Source organism: Mustela lutreola, chromosome 17 (assembly GCF_030435805.1).
Source record: "Mustela lutreola isolate mMusLut2 chromosome 17, mMusLut2.pri, whole genome shotgun sequence".
NCBI lineage: Eukaryota > Metazoa > Chordata > Mammalia > Carnivora > Mustelidae > Mustela > Mustela lutreola.
This window is the reverse complement of record NC_081306.1, coordinates 45,500,619-45,520,817: the sequence shown is the minus strand read 5'-3', so window position 1 is coordinate 45,520,817 and position 20,199 is coordinate 45,500,619.

Below are 20,199 nucleotides of genomic sequence, written 5' to 3'. Positions count from 1 at the left end.
AGTGACTTCAATGCTCAGACATAGGATCAGGGATCTCCTTTCCTTCAAATTAGGGTGTGCTCAGCGGGAAAGCCAAACACATGATTCATCCCAGGAGGGTCCCATAGCCTGGAATGATCTAGGCTGGGGGGGTTTCACTTGCCAGAAGCAGCCATAACTCAAGGAACAAGGGAGAATCGTGGCCTGGAAATAGGTCATCTCAGAGGAGTCCTGGGGGTGCGTCTGAGGCCCCGAGCAGAGGGAATCCACAAAGTCTGGAAGCCTTGTGCGATAAACACCGAGGGAAAAGGTTCAGAATGGGGGTGTTACAAGGCAACAAAGCCCAGGAGCAGGAGTCGGGGGCTTCTGGCTGTGCCAAAGGGCAAGTAGAGAGGCTCATCCCAAACCACAAAGCAGATAAAAGAACCAGTGACTTTTCAAACTGCGTCTGTAGCCGAAGGGAAGGGAGATGATGGGCCCTTTGCCTCACCCTTGGGAGAAACCGTTTGGACTCTCTGGTTCAGCTTTGAGCACCAAGTTGACAAAAAAGGTAAGGCCAGAAGTGGGGGTCCTGGGCTAGCACGAGCCAGGCCCAAGTGACAGAGGCACTCTCTTAGTCGAGGATTGTGAACGGGCTAGTCCTTGGCATGTGAAAACTCCAGAAATCCCAGAAAGACAGACTCCCAGGCAAATGTCACAGTTGAGGATTGTTTGGCCGTGGCCATATTCAGAGGCTCGGGTTTACAGGGTCCCAGGGGTCTGATAGGAGCAGGGGCAGGTAGGCTCCCAAGGGACTGCGACTCAGAAGAAAGACTCTGGTCCCTAGAACAAGATAGGCCCTAAGGCCAGGAGCTAAGAAAGCTGGAATTTTGGACTGAGAACACAGGGCCAGAAGTGAGCTAAGACAGGGACCCAAACGCAGGCCACGAGAATGAGGAGGACCCTGGGTCTTAGAATCGGGCATGGGGTCATAGTGGGTCCACAGCCTTCGGAACTAAGGAGTGCAGAAGCTTTTCCAGTTCCCTGTGTTTCCAAGCATAGTTGCAAGGACGTTCAGAACTATTAATAATTAGTATTAACAATGTGTGCAAAGCCACCATGCGGATTAGATCCTGGCTGTACGGGCTTCCGTAGCCGCTGCTCCTTTCCATTTTATCTCTGATTGTTTACCCTTCCAAAGCTACCCAGAGCTACTCTGCCTCTCTGTTCCTTCCTGTTTACAAACTGGCTGCTGCTTTTCCAAGCTGTTTTATTTTTTTGGGATGACTTGTCCAAAGGAAGCCAATGACAACTGACACACACGTTTTGTCTTGCAACTTCTTTCCCTGGAGCTACAAGATACTCCCCTGCACTGTACGTTGTAGCAAGTAAGTTTCCCCACCTGTTGACTACAGTGCCCATAATAAGGGTCACCGTTCTTCTAGCCGGAAGTAGTGGCTTCCTCCCTGCAGGCCTCCTGGATCTCAAGCTAATTCCACGTCTTGGAAAGTTGTGTGATGGCAACATCCCGTTTGTTTGTCTGTATCTGAGAGAGCGAGCACGCATGAGCAGGAAGGGAAGAGGGAAGGGCCCAAGCAGGCCCCTCGCTGAGCTGGGAGCCCGATGCGGGACTCGATCCCAGGACCCTGGGATCATGACCCGGGCTGAAGGGAGGCACTTCCCTAACAGGCACCCAGGCACCCAGCAGTGTGCTGTTTTCAGGTACCAGTTTGTGTTCCGTCAGAAGAGATTGTGCGATGTTGAAGCAGCACATAAATACGAAATTTCAGTGGAGATCGATTTCTTGCCCACAGCACAGGTTCACCCACGGTGGGCTGGGACGTTTGCTTTTTCCTGTCCCGACTTGAGGCCTCAGACTCAAGGAGGCTCCATCTTCATGCCGCTGTATTTTCCACGTCAGCGAGAAAGGAAGCTGGTGACCTGCGTGCCGGTCCTTAGAGCTTCCGTCCAGAAACAACATGTGAAATTTCTGCTCATGTTTCTTTGATGAAAACAAGGCGTCCAGCTAATTTACATTTCCAGGGGAAATCCTACCGTGTACCGTGTCCTTGGGAGACAGAGGGCCGGAGATACTTGGTAAACTGGACTAACAGAGACTTGAAGTCTACCAGTTGTCCCTTTTGCGGAGCTCTGTGTGTATTAACTAATTGAATCCTCCTAACCCTCTGAAGTCCGTATTTCACTCTCTTTAATACACGAGGCGGCTGAGGCACAGAGAGGTTAAGAAACTGGCTTAAGGTCCCACTGCCGTTGTGTGGTAGAATTATGCTTTAAACCCATGATTTTCGCCTTTACAATTCACTGCCTGGAGTTGCTGTTGATTTGGGCCGTATTTCCTGATTTCGGGCCTGGGTACCAAAAAGCTAGCTCCCTCTGTCTGCAAGGGAGAGATAAAGGACCCTAATCAGGGGCACCAGGGGGAGACTGGATGGAGGCAGAGGCTTGGCTGAAGCGACGGGAGGAAGGCACCTATTGCCGGGGCTCCTGGGATCCGTTTCTCCTGGTTGGCCGAGCGCACGGTGCCATTCAGGCTGGAGGTGCTTCTGAAGCCGCGAGACTGAAGGCAGAGGCCAGCCCCGCTGGCGGAGGTGAGGATGTCATTAATTTCAGAGGCTAGCTGCAGTGGTTCCCGGCCGACCAGGTGCTGCCAGCAGTTCCCCATGCAGACGTCCACGCGAGGGGCCCCTTGATTCTGCAAGACCTCCGCTGCCCTGCTTTGCCTGTGGTAATTGAGCTGCCTGACCTCCCTGGGAGCCTTCCTCCTCCTGCTTCACGAAAGGGATGTATGTTTGATTTGTCAAACATACATCCACATTGCTCCAGCCGGCCAGACTCATTCTCCCTGCGAGCTGCGCGTCATACTTTCAAAGTCAAGCACTGAATCGTGCCACGGGCAATACCAAGGGCTCCCTATTTCTCTTCTTCCTGACATCTCCGGCATGTCAAGATAGAAGTGAGCCATTTATTTATTTAACGGAAGGTTGGCTATAAAGAGCATATATTTCAGATAAGTCTAGAACCTCTGTGAGCCACGCAGGATCCCCAAGATAAATAGACTTAAGTTTCTTTGTGAAGGGCCCTTGCCAAGTTCAGATCAGATCCCTAGAGCTCCCAGAGTGCGGGCTGTAGAGTGTAACCCGCTCCCCACTACCATTAATTTAATTTTTTGCTTCCTGTCCTACAAAGAACAGCCCTTCCAATTCTACCTCATTGGGATCTAGTGTTGTAAATACTTTTAAAAGATATACTTTTTATGATTGTATTTATTTGAGGGGCACCTGGGTGGCTCAGTGGGTTAAAGCCTCTGCCTTCAGCTCAGGTCTTGATCTCAGGGTCCTGGGATCGAGCCCCGCATCGGGCTCTCTGCTCAGCAGGGAGCCTGCTTCCCCCCCCTCTCTGCCTGCCTCTCTGCCTACTTGTGATCTCTCTGTGTCAAATAAATAAATAAATAAAATCTTTAAGGAAAAGATTTTATTTCTTTGAGACAGAGCACAAGCAGGGGGATTGATGATGAACACTTGGGGGATTCTGGAATGCTGGGAACGTCCCATTTCTTGAGCCGGGGCTGATCACACAGGTCTTCTGAGATGGTAGAAATTCATCAAGGCATTTGGTTTATGATCTGTGCAGATTTCTACCAATTTTTCTTTATTAAAACATTTTTTGGGGCACCTGGGTAGCTCAGTGGGTTAAGCGTCTGCCTTCCTCACAGCCTGAGCTGAAGTCAGAGGCTTAACCCACTTTAAAAGAATTACCCTCCTCTTTTTAGCCATAACAACGTGGGCCCATGCTGTCAGCGTCCATGATGTAGTCTTCACACGATGGCTTAGAAGGAAGGTGTGGTTTCCCTTCTAGGTGCGTGAAACTGTCACAAGAAACACACTGTCCTGTATTGCCCATCAGAGGGGATCTGGGCTGCAGTTTTATTCAGATCTGGGGGACACCTGAATTTGGGTCCTGCAAGATGGAAGTGGACATCCGTGCAATGTGTTGAAGGAAAGAGCCATGAAGGAAAATGGAGAGAGTGAGCAGAAGCGGGCTGGGAGCTTTCAGACGGCGGCGCCGCTCTGGCCCCTGGGAAAGGGGAGAGGGAAGGAAGGAGCATGTACTCGAGTAGGAGAGGCCTCGGGCTGCAGATGGTCTGCAGAGGACACCTGCCTCAGCAGGTAGGAATGGCTGGGCTAAAGGAATACTGGCCCAGGAGAGCGTGTCCTCAGGGCAAATGCAGAGGAGCTCGCCTGGCAGATCCTGCCCGTCCCTGCCCACTGTGGGTTCTCGCAGAGTAGGATCTGAGCCGTGTACTTCCATGACCACTCAAGGTGGCTGCTTCTCTGGTGGGTGTGTTGATCTCTTCATTTGCGGAGCGGTCCTTCCAAAGCTGTGTCTCGTGGTCATGGCCACGGTCAGAGAATAGATAGTCAAACAGACCTGGGGTGGAGTTGGACCTCATTCACTCATTTCCCCGCAGTAGGATAACACTTTTTGAGCCACAGTTGACCCATCTCTAAAATGGGGGAAATTGTCCTCCCGTCGTGAGATTGGGATGAGGGTGACGGGAGATTATTTTAAGGAATGAACAGCCTGTGATGGGGCGTTAGTGCTCCATAAAATCAGTTCCTTTCATCACTTGTCTTGAAGGATTTTCTCAGTCCCCTTCTCTGAAGACCATTCCTAAAGAATAAGATATGGGCTTCCGGGCAGCTTGATCAGTTAATCATCCAGCTCTTGATTTCAGCTCGGGTCATGATGTCAGGTCCTGGGATCGAGCCCCGTGTCGGGCTTCCAGCTCAGTGCAGAGTCTCCTTGAGGATTCTTTCTCTCCCTCTGCTCCTCCCCACCGCCCCTCCCACTCATACCCTCTGTCTCTCTCAAATAAATAAATAAAATCTTTTAAAAAAAGAAGAAAATAAAATAAACGAGATTAAAGAAGAAACCGGTTACACTTAAACCACTTATCGCAACATTACTGAAACAAACTTGTCACATAGTAACAGATCAGCTTCTTTATTAACACGTGAGGTAACAAGTTCTAGCTGTGGGGCGGATCATGAGCCTAATTTGAAGTCATGATGAACCTAATTGATATTTTGTGATATCTACACAAGCACGATGTGATATGAAAGTAGCTGTGGTTTCTCGAGGGACGAGGTCTCAGGAAATGCGCGTTCTGTTACAGTTTGTTGTCCTTCTTCCGTAATCGACGGAAGTGCTACATTTCAGTCGGGGGTAAGGGAAAATTAAAGATGTCATGTTTTTCTCCATCTGGATTTACGATCACAAACCCCGGGTAAAGACCTCCTGCCCGAGATGAATGGACAGCACCTGCCCGCTCACTTTGGAGCACTTAATTCCCAGGAGTGGGGACGCTCCCAGGCGTCCCCATTCAGACCCTGCCTTCCTCCGGCAGGTGTTCCTGGGAGCACATAAGTCTAGAAAAGAGTCTGCAGTAAGGTGACAGGCAGCCTGATGCCTCTTCCCGTGGGTGTGGGCACATCCACTCATACCATTTTTTCCCCCTACAGGCTGGTAGGAGCAAAGGAACCCTGTGCATGTCTGGGTAATTCTCAAACACCCTACAATCACTCTCTCATTTATCTTTATTTATGTTTTAAAGATTAAAAAAAAATCTATTTGAGAGAGAGGGCAAGAGAGACGGAATGAGTGGGGAAGGGGTAGCGGGAGAGGAAGACAGAGAAGCCGCAGCGGGCTCCATGCCCAGTGCAGAGTCTGACGTGGGGCTCGATCTCATGACCCTGAAATCATGACCTGAACCGAAATCAAGAGTCAGACGCTTAACCGAGTGCGCCACTGCAGCAGCCCTCCATTTGTCTTTAGAATGGAGCGTTCATGTTTATTCAGGCTCTCCCTACTTCTCCTCTCTCTCGTCAAGAAAGGCAGTGGCGCGCGTTTCCTGCCATTCTAACTCAGCTGAGCATTCCAGGTCAGGTTTGCTTTTGGAACCCACCCAGTGGGTCTAGTGTGAGTTCAAGGGCTAATTCACCCCAGACATAGCCCCCCAACTTGCCTGGAAGATACCTGAGAATCCCATAATTGGGAGAAGCTTTCATCCTGACGTGAAATGCAGTTGTGCAGGCTGATCAGACGTGGCGAGCAGCTGTTGTATTGTGTCAGGACCGAGGGGCTGGGTGCCTTTCGTGTGTTCTATCACTGAATCTTAACAACTCCGTGAAGAACCACTTTTTCTCATGTTTTGAAGAACAACCTGGAGCCAGAGAATTTGATAACGTTTTTTAAAAAAAGATTTTATTTTTAAGTAATCTCCACTTACTCAGGGCTCAAATCCATGACCTTGAGATCAAGAGTCACGGGCTCCATTGACTGAACCAGCAGGAGCCCCCAATAACATTCTTTTTTATTACGTTTTGTTTTTTCCCCCTGGTAACACTTTTTTTTTTTTTTTTTTTTTTTGTAGAGATTTACTTATTTTTTTGAGAGAGAGAGGGTGAGGGTGTGCCCTCAGGGAAGTGAGTGGCAGCTGCCCGCCTGTGGGGGCACGGACAAATAGAGAGAGAGAGAGAGAGAGAGAATCTCCAGCAGACCCCCATTGAGCACAGATCCTGATGCAGGACTCGATCCCAGGACCCTGAGATCAGGACCTGAACCAAAATCGAGAGTTGGACGCTTAACCTGCTGAGCCACCCAGGTACCTCCCCAGTAAAACTCTTAAAGGAACACATTCTGGGTCTGTATATGAAAGGGAGCTCTAACTTAGTACAAATCCTTGAAAAGGATATGCCAGCTCTCCTTCACAAAGTCCCCTTAATTAGGCTCAGGTTCTGAAAAAATAAAGTAACAAAAGTGAGGTAAAAATTAGGATATTAAGCATATCAGTTTCATGGCCAGACTGCCCACGTTCAAACCCTCCATTTGCATTTATGGGCTAAGTGACCTTGGGGAAGTTACTTAATTCTCTGTGCCTCTGTTTCCCTACCTCTAAACAAATCAGTAATGATACCTTAAAGGGTTGTCAAGAATCATACAAATTGGGATGCCTGGGTGGCTCGGTTATTGAGCCTCTGCCTTTGGCTCAGGTCATGATCCCAGGGTCCTGGGATCAAGCTCCCCATTGGGCTCTCTGCTCTGCGGGGAGCCTGCCTCTCCCTCTGACCCTCTTCCCTCTCATGGCTCTCTCTCTCTCTCTCACTCTCTCTCAAATAAATAAGATCTTTAAAAAAATTTAAAAAAACAATTAGAGGAATTAATGTGGCTAGAGCATAGAGAACAATGCTTAGATCACGGAAGGGGCTCCATAAATGTTAGTTATTATCTTTGTAAAACAAAATCTGACTGTAGCAGGCATGTGAGGATGGTCATCAATGACTCCCTCTCAATTGCGAAACTCTGGATGTGCAGGACACTCCACTCTCCGGTCCCTGCTGACCACCTCAACCTGAAATCCCTCTGCTCCATGACTTTTTGAAATTCGTGTTCCAGCAACCAAACCACCAGTGGACATGCCCACGGTTAAGCAGTGTGACTGCTTCCGGTTGTGCTCCCTACCGCCGTGGACCTGCCTTCTTTCACCTGGCCAACTTCTCATGGTCCCCGAACACTCAGCTCAGGGGTCTTCTCAAGCATGTGCTGCAAGCAAGTGCCCACCAGACTGACAGGCAAGGGAAGAGATCACACTTAGCAGCAGACCTATCCTATCACAGTGACCGTCAGTATAGACCTACCCTCTTCCTCCGACATTGTCCATTCGCTGACATGAACTAGACGTGGGGTCTGTCTTCCCTCTAGGCAGGGATTCTCCAGGGTGAGAGATTGCCTCTGTCTTCCTGAGACACCCCTTTTTTTTAAAAAAATATTTATTTGACAGAGAGAGAGAGAGAGAGAGAGAGAGATCACAAGTAGGCAGAGAGGCAGGCAGAGAGAGAGGGGGGAATCAGGCACCCTGCTGAGCAGAAAGCCCGATGCGGGGCTCGATCCCAGGACCCTGAGATCATGACCTGAGCCGAAGGCAGGGGCTTAACCCACTGAGCCACCCAGGCACCCTTTCCTGAGACACCCTTATCTGCACCTGTCTCATTAGGTCATAGAGGTGGGTCTCCCACTGGAGAAGGTGGCAAGTGTTCTTCACCAGCTTACTCATTGCTCCTGTTCCGGGGAAGAAGAGAAGGTGATCTGATTGCTGAAGCCCACTGTTGACTTTTCTCCATTGCAGGGAGCTTTGGGGATAAAGGTCATTTCCCATATGTGGGGCTGTGTACCCGCTTCCAGAACTGCTTGAGGCACTTGGTGTGGGTGCTTACCTGCCCGGCCCATCCTCCTGCTGGAAGTCTGGGCAGAGCATGTGTCCACAGGCTGACTGTCCTCTCCCTGTTCTGGTTTGTCTTCCTGGGACGATGGATAACAAGATGGGTAATCTACCTGTTAATCAGCTGTGGGTGTGTGGCATGTTTTGCCTCATGTCCTTTGTGTGCGTATCTATCTGTTGAAGGTTAGTAGGGTGAGTCTTTGTCCCCTAACTGCCAATGCCACTCATCTCTTTATGTCCGGTGGCCTGCCCCGGTGTTGGCCCTGACGCTCAGCCTGTGGTGCCTTATAGGACCAGACTGTGGGAAGTGGGAAGGGCCGTGTGGCCACATCACCCAGTGGGATGCTCTCAGGCATCTGCTCTCAGGTCCATTCAGAGGCTACTTCCTTGCCCCACTGGCTGGGCTATGGGTTCCTGAGCCTGGTGCAGGCAGCTCAGCCACCATCTGCCAAAAAACCGGTTCTGCTCTACAGGGTAGACACATGGCCCTTGTGCTCCGATGGTCTCACCACCAATGAGCAGGACAGACTCTAACCCGAAGTCTACTGTGGGTCTTGTAACCAAGATACATGTATCTAAAAGAATAATTTTCCGAGCAAAAAACATGATTCTCCCATGACTGTAGAATGGATGTATGTCAGAGATCTGTCTGCTTGTTCATGAGGAATCCAGGAAAATGGTAAATCTGGCTTGAAGTGGGTTTTCAGTAACTGCATATTGAGAGGCATTCCAAGAGAAAGGTGGGCACAAGACTGCTGAGTCAGATGCGGACGTGCTGAGTGTCCTATAGGGCCATTAAAACCCACAGCCTTTGGGGTCATCTTTTCTAATGGATGGGAAGCTGGGAGTTACACAGAGCTTCCTAGCCTCTGGGATCTCATGCATAATACATAGCCAATGTGACCAGAGGTAGATTCCCTGAAATAATGGGTTTCCTACTGCATAATGCCGCAGTATGACACTGGAAGGTCTTGCTCTGTACTCTGCCTGACTTCCAAGTTTTGGGTATTTTTCCTCAGCATCCTTTGGAAAAAAAAAAAATATATATATATATATATATATATATATATATATATATATATATATTTATTTATTTCATGTATATTTCATGAGGATATATATTCAAGAACCGTGGCTCTCTACACATCAGAATCACCTGGGGACATGTTGAAACACAGGTGGCTGGGCTCCAGCATCTGGGTTTTTTGATGTAGTAGGTCTGGGATGGAACTTGAGAATTTTGCATTTCTTACAAGTTCCCCACGTGATACTGCTGCTGCTGCTGCTAGTCTGGGGACATCTTTGTGATGTCCCACCCTGAGATGTAGGGGAACCACCCTACCTTTGGCCTCTCCCTATCAGAAGCTTCCCAAATGCTCCAAGAACACCTGAGGTCACACTAGACCTCAGATCTGCCCAGATCCCCCAAGAGCTGCTGGTGGGGGAAGGATCCTGGTACCACAAACGAGCTCTGCTGCATCTTCTGTGTTCTTGAACGCTTTTTTCTGAACACTCAGGTTAGAGCAATTGTCACCTCACTCTGCACTTCTTGTGTCCACTTAATTTCCCCTGTTTTGCTTCTGACACCTCCAAAATCAGACTCTGATGTCAACTCCAGATACAGCAGTCAGAGCCCATGGAAGCAGCTCCTGATGGGTGCGGGTGCTTACGGCATTCAAGATCTTGGGCTTGAGTCTGGAACAGCACAAGAAAGAAAAGTTGCTGCTGGGGCACCTGGGTGGCTCAGTGGGGGGACATTTCCAGTGGGCAAGTGGCGATGCGAGTTTGGAGCATAGTGAATAGGAGGGAGAATCTGGAGGTCTGGCTTGGGGCTTGTAGGGAACCAGGGGATGGGGGAGATCTTGGCAATGGATGACCTTGATGTTGGGGGAGGGGGAGAGCAGAGGTCTCCCAGCTCCCAGGACATGAGGGTGGACTCTGCGTGGCCCGAGGAAGCCCCATGGAGGGAGGAAGGAAGAGATTAAGAAAGAAGAGGAGGAGACGCGTCTCCCTTGGGTCTCCCTTAGGACTGATGGAGCAGAATAGTCTGGTAGCTCTTGTCTCCTACCAACCCACAGATGCTTTTTATTTAAAACTGTGCTAAAATACACCTAACAAAATTTTTCATCTTCACCATTCTTAAGCACACAGTTCAGTGGTGTTAAACTCATTCACCTCATTGTACAACTGTCACCACTGTCCAGCCCTAGGACTCTTTGCCTTTTAAAAATGAAGCTTTGTCTCCACTAAACCCTAATCTCCCACCCCCCGCTCTCCTCAGCTGATGGTAACCTCCTTTTTGCTTTCTGTCTCTATGAAATTTCAACAACTCTAGCTAGCTCAGACCAGTGAAGTCATGCACTATTTGTCTTTTTGTGACTGGCTTATGTCACTGAACACAATGTCCTCAACATTCATCCACGTGGTGGCAGGTGTCAGGGTTTCCTTCCTTTCTGAGGCTGAATATTGACCATATTGTGTGGACAGACTCTATTTTGCTTATTTCTTCAACCATCAGTGGGCATTTGGGCAGCTTCTTTTGGGTCTTGTCGATAACACTGTTCTGAATACGGGTGTACAGACGTCTCTTTGAGAACCTGCTCCGGTTCTTTTGGATATATACCCAGAAGAGGTATTTCTGGATCATAGAGTCATTCTTTTAAAAAAAAATTTTTTTTTAATTTTTAAAAAAAATTTTCCACTGGGATGACCCCAATTTACATTCCCGCCAACAGGGCACAAGAGTCCTGATTTCTCCACATCTTTGCCAACAACCCTTGTTATTTTCTTTCTTTCTTTTTTTAAAAAGAGTGGCTATCCTAATGGGTGTGAGGTGATGCTTTTTGACTGAACATTAGTTTATCCTCTCATTTTGTGTGGTCAAGCCTGTGTGTCATGGTCCAGGGTGGCAAGAAAGCCACTGGGAACTTCCTGGAGCATCTCAGGGTCCCCAGACCCGAGGCAGTTAGGGAATGTGTTTGAACCCAGCAGAAAAGAGGGAGGCCATGGCCACTATTTCTAGAATTCTTTAGAATATGAGGTATGCCGATAACCCCGTACGTGGATTTACTCTCGGAACTTTCCTTCTTAGAGAAGGTTACATAGCAGGATGAAAAGGGAATGAACTCATATTGGACAATTGGGCGTAAACTGTACACACTGACTAGTCAGCATACGGTACGTGGTTTCCTCCACTGAATTCAGTTCCACCAGGACAGTCGCCATACCCGGGAATAAACCTGCTTCTCCCCCGGCTCCGAAGTGAACCCTGACCGCTCAGGAAAGGTTTTCATAGAGTAACAAGGTGCTTGAGAACTTGTGTTATCTATCTGCTGCCCTTTTTGTTCTGCGTGTATAGTGTTTCTAAAAATACATTTCCCAAATTATCCACCTGCACTGTCAGTAAAAGGCTATAAGACCAGCTCAAAGTCGAGGTGTGGGGAGCCTCACACCCATGCCAGACATCATTTCTGATGGAGGATAATGGATAACTCACCTCTCTTGAGTAGTGAGCACGGAGAGATAGGAACGGTTCAATAACACTTTGCAACTCTTTTAAGAAGTACTTAAAATAAAAGGTCGGGGAGGGGAAGTGAGAAAAAAGAGAACCCCCGCCCTGATGGTTAACTATAGAAACCAGGTGACCCCGGTCCAGGAATGCAACTGACAAGCCCCTGCGTTCATTCATCCCCTCCTTCATTCATTCAGAAGGCCAATAGAGCCAGCCCCGCCGCTCTGTGTTGTCAGATCTCCAGCTCCGGACGTAGGCTGGGCTTGCTGGGGACCCACCGGAGAAGTCCCAGCCAGACGGTCTCAGAAGCACTGGGCTTGCTGCAAATTTTCTGATGCTCTGCTCCAGTACAAGTGGGATCCCAGCAGTCTCCATGCTTGGCCTCTGTTCCTCTGAAGGGCTGCGGAGATGCCTGCAACCTAAGGCTAGGCTTTTGGCTTTCACTGGGGGAGCGAAATCAGAATGGGCCAGAACATCGCTGCACTTTTGGTGGGCGGGGGGGGGGGGAGGCTGAAGCCATGTTCCTCTCTGTTCTGGACACTGCTCTTGTTTGATTACATTATTTCAGCAGGGTCCTCCCTGGTCGAGGACCTAACTCTTAACTCTTAAGTCTTGCCCCTTCTCCACTGCCCACTTGCCACGCCGAGCAATCCTCGAGATTCTAGAACCTCTTTCTAGAATGCGGGTTTCATCACATCGTGCTCCTGAGGACAAGGCTTCAGCAACACGCTCTTGGTTACGGAATAAATTCCAGGCTCTGCGGCACATCCCTCCAGGCCCTCCAAGGCCTGCTTCTAGTCCCCTATTGTCCCCTCTCTCTCTGGGCTCTGGTAAGACCATCACATGGCCTTGACCCTCTACCTGGCTCTCCTTTCCTCCTGCAACAGTCTCCAGCCTGCTCTTCCCTCCGCTTCCCTCCTGCATTGCCTGACTCCTAGTCTGCTGCGAGGCGGGGCTCCCCAGAGCGATAATCCCCACTGCCCCTTCCTCCTCCCCCCCCCCACCTGTCTGGGTTACAGGCCGCTCCTGGGCAGCCCCGCAGATGCCACCCATCTCTCTCCTTTGCTCCGTCCACCTGCACCCGTCCCTTCAGATTGGGAGTACCAGCAGGCTGGACAACCCTGTACCCTTGTGTCCCCAGGGTCTTGAACGGGCCTGGCATTTAGTTCACTTGTAATAAAATGTTGCAGGAGGGGCCCATGTGGCTCAGTGGGTTAAGCATCTGCTTTTCGTTCTTGTTATGATCCCGGGGTCCTGGGATCGAGCCCCACATTGGGTTTCCTGCTCAGGAGGAAGCCGGCTTCTCCCTCTCCCACTTCCCCTGCTCGTGTTCCCTCTCTCGCTCTCCTTCTGTCAAATAAATAAAATCTTTTTAAAAAGCTGTTGAAGGAATTGAGCCTCCATCCCTCTTCTGGGACACAAATATGTGCCTCCCTATCTTGTGGCTAGGGTTACCCAGAGATGGAAGTGTGGTCTGTCCCTGCTTGGCAGTCAGAGAGGCGGGACCTCACGATCAAGGCCACACTGACTACCGCCATCCCAGGAGCTACGGTCAACAGGAACATGAGGAATGGAAGGTTTGGGGTGGGCCTTGGTCGCCAGCACCCTCATTTCTCTTTGGGGTATTACTTTTCAGTCCTGAATGTGTGGCCCATGTAGGCATGTCTGGGGGCTCCTTCCTCTAGATTCAATGCCCCTCATCCCTGGTGGAGACAGGTGAAGATGCTTTTATCTGATGTAAGCCCGCGAGTTATTTGGGGCTTTCTGTTATAGACAGGCAAACTCCAACCAATACACTCCTCTCCGCCCCATCAGGTCACAGGCCGGCTCAACTGAGTCATCTCAGATCATGTCTTCTCCCCCTCCTTCATTTCTGAGATTCAAATTCCTGTGATAGGTTTTCCAATTATCTGAGCTTAGATCACCTCTCATATAAAAGAAGTCCTGGAATAAGCAGCCCATGAATGATAAAGCCATGATCAGGCGACATCAGAGACCCAGGCTCCTTCCAGTCCATGTCCGTGGGCTGTGAGTCTGTCCTCATAACCCAAGATGGCTGCTAGAGCACAGGTCCTCGCATAAGTGTTCCAGGCAACAAAATAGAGGAGATAGAAGCAAAGAGGGCATGCCTCCTCTTTTAAAAAAATATTTCCTGGAAATTTAACACCACTTTTATATTTTACTGGCCCAAACTTAATCATGTCTGCATGTAAGCTGCAAGGGAGGTCGTAGAATGTACTGATCAAGTGGGTGACAACATAGCCAGCGGGAAAACACGAGTATGTTGCTGAAGAAGAGAGCAGTATCCATTGGGGACTAACCAGTAGGCTCTGTGCACCATTTGCTGCTATTACTGGTTTTAGAGGCATCAGGAGTAGGACGATGGCTTCAAGACAAGTTTCAAGTATTACAGCTTATATCCCTGGCCGATGACTGAGCTGGGGCGCAGGCAGCAGGAGCAGCGTGTAAATAACAGGCTTGTGCTGGGCCGTGGTGTGCGTGCACTCTTCGCCTTAAACCCCACTGACCGGATTATCATCTCCATTATCCAGATGGCGGAGCTTGTCCGTGATCACAGGGCACTAGAGCTGGGTCTGGATCCAGCCCTAACTCGAAAGCTCATGTCCCATTCCCTTTTGGGCTTTCGCACCCTGCCTGTGACCGCAGAGCCCAGACTCTGGAGTCAGTCAGGGAAAAGCACGATCACGACAACGTTCTCAAGAGCTGTGTGATGTGCTGACTTCATCTCAGGGATTGTAATGAACTAGGAGGCTTGTCTCCCAAACCCATTGTTGGACCATTCGTTTTACCTCTCGAAGTGATGGCCGCTATCCTATGGACTTATCCTGGTGCCTGGTTTGGAGAGCTCAGGACTCGATGCGGAATGGGCAATGATTTAGGTATTTGGCATGATCTGGAATCTAGTACTTTCCTTCAGATAGGAGTGAAGTTATGCCAAGGGGAAACTGGGCATGAAAAGTCCCATGAAAATAAATCAACGTGTGTACATGTGCATGCTCCCTGATGAGGACAAGGAACCAGTTCAGAGTGATACTGGGTGAGATGAGCATGTGTGTGTGCGTGTGCATGTGTGTGTGTCCACATGCTGGACAGAATAAAAGAAATCTTATGGGTAGAACTTACTGAGCTAATGCAGTTTGGAAATGTACTGACTCAAGCTGGTTGGAATGGATAGTAATAATTAAAGGGACCCGGCAGCTAAAAGCAAGGTCATGGCTGAGATTTGCCAAGCCAGGCAGAAATGCATTGAAAATCCATATGACAAGAAAGGCACGTGATAGGGATGAAATGATTCTGATATTGGCAGGTTTCCATTGCTCAGCCCAAGTTACCCAGCTGAGACATGCGGGCACCACACAGTGACAGCTGACAGAATAAATGTATCGATGGAATGATGGACCGTGTCCCTGCTGAGTGACAGAGGGACGCCAGCGAGATGAGAGGTCTATGGCCAATTATCTGAATTGGTCATCATCCAAGCTGGTCATCATTTCCATCCGCTGAACCAAGTTTCCTTCTCCTGCAGCTTTTTAAGAGCTCTTTGAGAACAAACACAAATCTCCTAGCCCATTAATTTTTACAGTGCGGAGGAAACACCAGAAAACACACTTTGGGAATAGCGTCCTGTAATACAGTCGTTCACCAGGGGTGGGGTTCAGAGGGCAGAGCAGGCAGGGATGTCCTGGTGGGATTTAAGGGGCAAACCAAGGGGCACCTCGGTTGAGCATCCCACTCTTGGTTTGGGCTCAGGTCATGATCTCAGGGTCATGAGACAGAGCTCTGTGTTGGGCTCCTTGCTCAGTGTGGAGTCCGCTTTAGACTTCATCTCTCCCTCTCTCTCTGCCCCTCCCTCCTGTACTCTCTCTCAGATCAATCAATCAGCCAATCAATTAATTGATCTTTAAAAAAAATAATAGGGGGACTGAAGTAGGGAAAGCCAGAAAACCAGGCACCCAGGAAACCAGATAGCTGTAGCTTCTTTCTCAGCTAGCATGAGCAGACGGCCATTGACTTTGCCAGTTACAGCATGAGCAGACATCATCTGTGTGGTCATGCGTGGGATGTGAAGGCTGTGGCCTAGACACTGACGGGCTGGGACAGAAGAGGAGGCAGACTGCCCTCGAGGGAAGCCAGCGGGGTCTTCCTTACAGCGGCAGAGCTCCAGGCACCTGGTGGGCCCGAAGACCCAGGACAGCCCTGAGCGTGGATGCAGAAGGAGATTCATGGCCAAGTTCTGCCTGTGTGCCTGCAAAGTCCTCTCTGCCTCTGAATGCATTTCATTCACTCGGTGCTCAATGATCAGAAACATTATATAACACGTGTCACAGTTCTTTACAAAACTTTGGAGTAAGAACAGTTTTTTCAATAATTCAGATACTCTCTGTAGTGCCGATAATGACTGATGCTGCCTGGTGAGTGTTCAGGAAGGTAATTATAGGGGGGAGTTTAAACACATCATGTGGAGTTCGTGCTGTAAAAATAGAGCCATCTGTTCATGATACCTGGCATCATTCATTCATTCATTCATTCATCAGATAACCATGGAATAACACTCCCCACGGTATGGACATGTGGCCAGTTCATTGGAGCTGCTTTGAAATTGAACTCTACGCCTGTTCCGCACTTACGAAGCATACGTGAGCAGATTACTTACAAAAGGATTTTGCCATATGATTTCTCCACATTGGGAACTTCCCTTGGTGGATTTAGCTGTCCTGGGTGCCTGCACGATAATTTACAGTATACAAATGATTTTCCAGAATGTTCACTTGGGTTCTAGGACTGCCCAGCTAGGAGGAAAGGCAAAAGTCACGGCTTGCCTTTCACAGATGGGAGAGGGAGCCCCTTGAAATATTAAGTGATGTGTCCTGCCTTGCAAATGGAATAACATCAAATGCCCAGTCCAGTGTTTGGTCTGTTCTATCCTGTAGTCGGTTAGATGAGGCTGCATCAATTTGACACTTACAGATTACACTTTCATGTGCTTTAACTTGATTATGGGCATGGTGAACTTAGGATATAGGTCCACTATGACCACCACCATCACCATCATCACCGTCACCATTGATAGCCGCATCCTAAGGAACTATCCCCGTCTTATAATTGAGATATTTCAGGCTCTTGGAGGGAAGGATCTTCTTCTAAATGGAATCAGTAGAAAGCAACACATAATGGTTGGAATTAGCTGCAGACGCAATCTGTTCCAAGAGCATTTGCAAGTGTGTTGCTAAGGAGATCTGGGGAGCACCAGAGAATCCCATCACACTAGCTTGCCTGTCAGTCTCATCGGGATGGCCAGAGTGTGCCCAGGATGAGTGTGCCAAGGAAAGCGAGCCTTCACACGACCCATCATCCCTTGTTCGGCCATGCAAAAGCTCTAAGAATAGACAGTATTTGCATCCAGCCTAGAAAAGAAAGATCAGTGAGCAAGAGCTCGTCAGAACTGTTCTGTCCAGCAACAAGAGTTCTGTTGGCTGGCTGACAAGCTTCTGCTTCCAGGGAAGTCAGAAAACTCAGGCGGCCAAGCTGGGTGCCTTTAGCTTTAAGATTATTGTGTTTTCTGATCAGTTCTAGGCACCCAACGTGGCCCCAGGTAGAAGGATGGCTTCTCTTGGTCCTGTGCTTTGGAGACGGAATGGGATGATTCTTGACTGGCAGGAAGACTGGTGTGATGTCCCCCGAAAGAGTAAAGGGCCCCTGGCTTATCCGCTGACCCTATGAATTTGGTTCAGCAGTTGTTAGGACTTCTGGAAAGCCTAATAAAATAGAGCTTTTGTCCTCAAACTGAGACAGGCTCTAAACTCTGCTGGCCCTGTCTCATGCTGTCACGGGGATGGACCGGCATCGACACTGTCAGCAGGACCCGCCTGAATGTCCTGACCGGGTAGCGGTTAAGGGCATGGGCTTTAGAATGAAGACACCGAGTCTGAATCTCCGTCTTCCCACTTAGTACCAGCAGGATCATTCGCCACTTACGATCGCCTCATCTGAGAAATGGAAATGAGCCTGCTACTCTGTAGGGGTCTGGTGAAGATGAAGTGAGTTAATCCTCTCAAGGAATGGCAGGAATGAATGAAAAATGCCGTTTGTGGAAGGTTACGTGTCAAGGGGTTGGGAGCCCTCGATAGTGTTACCCAGTGTGTTATATAGGTAGGGAGTTCGTCTGATTGTCGATGGCCACAGGGCCAGCGAATGGAGAATTTCTTCGAGGATCAAGCAGGTTAGAAGTGTCCAAAGGATTCCACGTGAAGGGAGACTGTTGGTAGACGCTTGCACACCTGGGTGTGGGGGAGAGGCTGCTCATGGACAGCAAGGGCTTGGGCTTGGCTGGAACATGAGCCTGCAACCAAGGTCCCAAGTGCCAAGCGGAGTCTAGCCCTGTGCCTGGCCCCCCAGATCTCCCCTCCCAGATGTTCCTGAGGAAAGGAGGCGGAGCTAGTGCCCGTGGCCAGGCTTCTGTGAGGTCTCGCGCGAGAGCAGATCCAAGAGTTGATCAAAACAAGATAGAAAGTAAAGGGAGGGGTTTCGCATGAGGTCAGAGGACGTTCACTCATCTGGGAGCCCGAGACCAAGGTGGGAGGGAGCTGCTTCTGACACCAGGTTCCGGAGAAATGGTAGGATACTCAGGAAGGCTGAAGCCAAGTGTTAGAGACCGAATGTGTGTAGCCCACCAAACGGATGGGTTGAGGCCTCACCCCCAGTGTGATGGTATTTAAGGGTGGGCCTTTAGGAGAGTAGAGGCTCCATGAAAATCAAAGAGGCTCCAGAGACTCCCTTGTACCCTCCCCCTGACCATGTGAGGCCATGGCGAGAAGACCGCCATTTACAGACCAGACACTGAATTTACGAGGCCTTCATTTTCGACTCCCCAGCCTCCAGAGCTGTGAGGAATACACGTCTGTTGTTTCTAAGCCACCCGCTCTGTGGCCTTCTGTTACAGCAGCCCAAGCTGACCAAGACACCAAGGGAAGTCCCCAGATCATCAGCAGTTGCCAGGAGGGGACCTGTGGGCGTCGGGCAGAGCTGGGAAGGATACCCCAACCTGTCCCCCACCCCACTTTTATTCCTGTTTCCTCCTCCCAGAGAGATATTTTGGTCCCCCAAATAGTTCTAAAGCCATTGACCACCTTCTTGGAGGAGGCACATCAAGAGGAAGGCTAGCTCTGATGTCCGTGAAGGTGTACGCGGGTCTCCAAACTCCTCAGTGCTCTACCCACAGCTCTGTTCCTGACCGTTTATAGCCCGGGCACCTCCCGTTAGAGACCAGAACCCAGAGCTCTTCCCATCTCTGTGGCAGGTGTGAAAGTGGGCTCAGGTCACACACGCCGCGCTGTTCACCGTCTGGGTGGACTTGGAGGAGAGAGAGGGGAGGCAGGCGTATGGGTGTGCTGATTGAAATGACTGTGGGAAGAAGGGGGTTAGTTAGCCCAGGACCAAAAGGATGGAGAATTAGAAAGAAACCAACTAAATGTGGCATCAGTATGCAAAAATGAGAGCGTGCCTGGCGGAGGAAATTACAGGTCTAACAGCTTAATATTCATCACGTATAGGAGAATGCAAGCTTCCTTTTGTACACAGGAGTGTAATTAAATCAAGGAGTTGGACTAAATTTGGCTGCAGGAGAGGCAAGGGAAGTCAGAGCCAGTCCCACGGTGCCTCCGTGCAAGCAGGGTGCCTGGAGCCGGTGCAGGCGCCATCTCACGGTCACGGGCGTGGGGGCCAGCCTCCCACCGAGCAGGGTTACCTTTGCTCCTCTTTCATTCTCTTCTTCATCTAATACACAAGCCCAGTTGTCCCCAGGCTATTTGAGGACAGAGATACATGAAAAGCACAGATTGAAGCTTCCAGAAAAAAAAAAAAAAAAGCCTGTTTTTGTCACCGGAAACGGAGAGAGCCCATGAATGAGGCATGAGCTAGGTTCTGGCTCAGCCCGCCCAGCTCTGTTTGTGCAGCAACGTGAGACTGTAGGAAATCCCGTTGCGAAGACCCCGGCCTTGAGCCTCACCTGGCGTATTGCAGAAGGAGAAGCCAGCCCTTTCCAGGTTAGAGGCTCCGGCTGCCTTGTTTTATGGGCACCAGGGACCCTGGACCCGGGGCAAATTGTATGTCTGTCCAAGGGCGTGAAAGCGCCGGGAAGGCTTGGCTAACATGGTTCCACTGGGGTCAGCATCTGTTTCTGGTGCATGTTTCACATCGCCGGCTACATTTCCCCTGCCTCTAAGCACCGGGGTCTGGAGATGTCTGACCCGAATCCTGTCATTGGAGAGCGACTCTGTTGCTCCGTTCAACAGCCAACAACTTGCATTAAGTCCCGGACTTCCATTCTATCTCCAGGTACCCTCCGGGTCACTCACCAACCCCCTCTTCGGCAAGTCCCCACCCGGAGCTTACCCTGTGCCCGCTCCTGAGG